Genomic DNA, 4,770 nt, shown 5'->3' with positions numbered 1-4,770 from the left:
CTATCCGCAGCGCGCATCGCACGCTGTATAACTGTAAACTGTTGAAAGTCATATGACATCGATGGTGCACGTCGCTCGCTACAATTAAGAGCATTCGTAGCATACATTGCACATTGCAGTTAAGAGCATTCCTCGCGTGCATCGCGCGTTGCGAGTATGAGCATTAACAACGTGCACTACACGCTATGATTAAGAGTATTTGCGGCGCAAAGTGCACGCTGCGATTAAGAGCATTCACAGCACGTACCACGCACTGTCGTTAGAATGTGATATAATTATCAACATCATACAATTATCATTAATATTTATTTAAAATATATAATCCAAATTTAAAATTTAGACATCATTATAATTCATTTATCAAATAAAATAGAATTAAAAATTTTCAAAATATAATCAAAATGTGAATACATAATTTTTATTCATCTAATAAACATTTGAGTCAATTTTATAAATAAAACACCAATGATACATCTTTTACTTTCAAAGCTAATACAATATTAGAAATAACTGAAAAAGAATCTACTCTCGCAATTAACTAAAAAGGTTTGCTGGCGCACATGATTTTCTACCCTCTCTCTTCTTAGATTTATTATATGCCGAGGAAAGTCTGCAATGTCTTTCTTTATCCCGATAGCTTTTGATATTCTGTCCTATGAATATATGAATAGTGCACTTCTTCAATTTTGGGATTGCACCAAGAGGAACCTACAACAAGCAAAGTAACATAACTACTAATAGAAACAATTGTAGACTCATACGATCCAAAAGTAACAAAATCATTGAATTTAAAAAAATTAAGCAAGGATTGAAATTTTGAGAAAGGATGCATCAGTTTTATAATGATATATACTGGGATATGGAACAACTCCTTGGCTATATCATGTCAGCCCAGAATTGTATAGTTAGATGTGTGTCAGTTAGTACTGAATCCATGAATTGTAGTGTTCAACATCATTTAGTATTGAATCCATCACATACACCTTATCAATGCATGTGCTGACCTATAATGAAATGCATACATTATGAAATGCTATAATGAAATGTATACATTATTGCCTATTAAGCCAAATCGATAAAAAAGTAAATAAATCATATTCACCAAACAATAAAGTTACCACAAGGTAAAGATTTGAAGACAAATTTCCCTTCTGCATCAGAAATGGTATGGCAAAGAACAGTTCGTTGCCTAGGTACATTATCAGGACCTTGTGGACAATACACGTCTATTACATCAGCTGAATATAAAAGGTTATGAACCCCCACAATTGGATTCCCCTGCCATGAATAGGCAAAGTATCATTTAGGCAATATAAAGTGCAATTACAGCAGGAATAAAATAAACATATGAAGAGAAAATAAGGCTATGGCAATATTTGGTATTTAGTCGGTGCTGACCATCTCAATTTGCTAGGGGTTCATGAACAGTTCATTCAACTGTGTTTTTGGATTGATATATGATGTGTGTGAAGTGATTTTTTGGCTATTATGCAATATTTTCATGCTTAATGGCTAAGCAATATAGTAAAAGGGAACAAACTTTATCGTAGTGAAGTCACTTCTGTTGGACCAACAAGAACAGAGTTTGAGTTAAGAGGAACAACTTATTTGATTATAGGATCTATAGTTTGTATATTAAGAGCCCTCAGTAGGCCTTGCATTAATGAGACGCTTTTGGGCTATGTTTACCTTAGGTGGCAATTTCAATTCTTAGTGTACTAGGTCACTTGTGTTTGAATCTGTCTCATAGAAGCAAATTTCATACATTAATACAAATAAAGCAAGTACCTTGAGCTGATTCCACCGGTCATTTAGAGAAAATAAAGGGGAAAGATGATAGAAAGGCTTAGGATAAATCAAAATTTAAGTAAAGAACATTGGTAAAGGGCTTATTTTGAGCAACTTTCTATATTCTAGATACCAAAGGTTCAGTATATAGTTAAAAGAATGTTGAACAAAAAGTCATATTGTCTCTTGAACATAATAAGAACAAAATGACAATAGTTATCTAAGTCACAAATTAAAATGTGAATGTATTACCTATATGAGATGCCACACAAATTGCCATGCAGATCAAGAAAAAACAGGAGCCATCCCTTCAACCCATATAACATGAATAGTATACCAAATAAGTATAGTACAACTCAACTTGGAAACAACCCAAGATCCTTCATGCCAAAGCAAGTTACCAATTTACCTGAAAGGGCAAACTGAAATCATGGTTCCAACTTCCATGAATGCATCTAATAATGAATAAAGAAAGCAAGGAGAATAATACAGATTAGCAATCCAAAAGTATTTTTCTTTTCATTGACAGGAACATTAACATGTAAAGAAGGTTCTAAAAGAAAAGTCAATTTCCCAATATCCAATTGAAGATAATTTAATAAGGGATGCGCCTATAAATGGACAAGCAGTTTTAACTTGCAAATTAATGGATAATAATGATTCATGCACTAAAATTCACTATACATGGTGGTGGTACTCTAAGAGTGTCCTCACGATCCTTAGAGAGAATGGTCTTTCTTGCACAAGGCAATGTAGAGGTATAAGCATATATGAACATTTGGTCCTTCAATTTAGTGAAGCAGGTTTCTCGATCTATAAAATCAATTTTTTTCTTTCAAGAATTCATCCCATATCATATGATACAATTAAACACAAACCAATCATCCTAATTGGTGAGTCTCAATGAAAGACAAACTCTCGCATTTGCGGTTGTAGTTGATTCCTCCTTGCACAATGGCTATATCTTTACAACCAAAGGAGTCGTCAGATCACTAATTCTGTAATGCATATCCATATCAATGGTTCCATCAAGAAATATAGGTCGGCCTGCCATCCACACCAGAATAGATGGAGTTTTCCGAAAAAACCTGCTAGTGCGGGGGAAGACCCCTAGGGATAAGAGACATAGGGCTGAAGAGAGCCAAAAAAGGATCTTTTGTGTATAATCCTGCATAATCTCGAATGTTATCAGTTCCGGTACGTAGACCAAATAATACAATGCATGCAAAAGTTCCTAGATTCATGGAGATATAGAACAGCATATAAGTTCCATGTCTGCAAACATAGAAGCCTAAATGCAGATGCACATCCAAATGATACCAAGGCTTCTTGAAAAAAAGTTCAACATATAAATGCAAACCTTTCTCTGTAGGCATAGGGCTTCAGGAGGTCCTTAAAAATCAAACATGTCTCTATACGCATAGAATCGGCGGTAAACTCGACGACGACGACAAGATTCAAGTGGTAGAGAGACGGGAGATCGCGCAACGGAGAAGGGCCGAATGGGGACTAAGATGCGACGAGGCTTGGCGGGGTCGGCGGCAGAAGTGGTCACGACGAGATGCTTGTGGGCGGATGAGTTCAGGGATTGCGAAGTGTGAGAGTGCCGAAAATAGGGATGAAGGGCTAGAGTGTAGAAGGCGAATACACCCGCGCCCCCACACGCCCCCAATACTAAGGACGGCTATTAATTTTTGAATTAGTGACTAACTTATAAAAAAGACATTTACATCGATTCTATCGAGATTCAAATCCCAAATTTTCACGGACGTCAATGGATGGTTTTCGATATTTGATTCGGCGCTCGTAAGATTAAAAGACATGGGTAAGACTTTTAACAGCACGCAAAAAAAATTTTAATTTTTCAAATTATATAATATTTCTAACCATACAAAAAATTATATAATATTTTTAACCATACTACTCTCTAACAGCGTAAAAAAATGCACTATTAATATTTAATATTAACCACGTATAATTTATTTACATGTCGTTATTTATATTAGTATAATAATATCCACAATGTATTTAATTGAGTATGTCATAAAAATTATTATTAACTACATGTCTTAACCATGTATTGTAAATATGATTTTAAAATACTCAAAGATGAAAATGAAGAAGAAAAAGAAAATCATCTTTGGAACAATAAACAATATTATACCGACTTTGTGACCAACGATAAAATAGAATTTCATCTGCTAAATATATTATCTCCTCAGGAAATTAACCAGATTAGCGCTTGCAACTCTACTAAAAAATTCTAGGCGAAGTTCCTGAAGAATCATATGATAGCCAACACTAAGAACATAGAGTAAAAAAATTGATCAATACAAACTAAAAACTCTCAGATGAAGAAGAATTGGATATTGATATACAAGAAAACAAAAAACAGGTTAAGAGTATAAGAGCTTTACAGGGTGGTTAATGGATTTAAATTTTTAATTGTGTTAAATTGATATTGATAGGGAAAAACTAGGCCTTCTTTGGTTACAAAAATTTTCAGAAAACTTTTCTAAATTTGAAATTTGAAAAACAAACGAGATAAATATTTAAAACTGACTTTTTTGACATATTTTAATTTATTAGAGGTGAAAGATGTTATAAATATTTTTTTTTTCAAATTTCGATTATTTCATTTTCTGAACATAGTAAACTAAATGAAAAAATCACTACCTATTTTAATTATTTGTTGACATAAAAGTACAAGTAGACCCTAATAGCTATACATGTTATAAAATCAGACCCTCAATAGCATGAGAACAATTCTTTTTCCATATAATTCCACATCATCTTAATTAATATAATTGGTTAGTAAACTTAATAATTATGCATTGCATTCATCATTACCAAAACTGCACTCTATCATCATTTACTGCATGTTTTGAACCACTGCTTTTATTATTTTCTTTTAAAAACTTTTCCATATTAGCTTTGCTTGGAGAAAGCAACGCAACTGTTGGAAAAGATTTGGCTTCGTGA

At 33.4% G+C, this 4,770-nt stretch overlaps 1 long non-coding RNA gene across 1 annotated transcript; it reads right to left on the bottom strand.

Annotated features, from left to right (window-relative positions):
* Nucleotides 1-418: 418 nt before the first annotated feature.
* On the bottom strand, nucleotides 419-3,417 carry LOC122031014. The gene is made up of 4 exons (XR_006125704.1): nucleotides 3,149-3,417; nucleotides 2,041-2,197; nucleotides 1,119-1,278; nucleotides 419-708 (listed from the first exon to the last, which is right to left on the bottom strand). It is a non-coding gene; the product is annotated as an uncharacterized LOC122031014 (long non-coding RNA).
* Between the last annotated feature and the right edge of the window lie 1,353 nt (nucleotides 3,418-4,770).

Source organism: Zingiber officinale, chromosome 11A (genome assembly GCF_018446385.1).
Source record: "Zingiber officinale cultivar Zhangliang chromosome 11A, Zo_v1.1, whole genome shotgun sequence".
Lineage (NCBI taxonomy): Eukaryota > Viridiplantae > Streptophyta > Magnoliopsida > Zingiberales > Zingiberaceae > Zingiber > Zingiber officinale.
The sequence above is the reverse complement of the archived record's forward strand: the minus strand, read 5'-3'. Positions and strand labels throughout refer to the sequence as shown.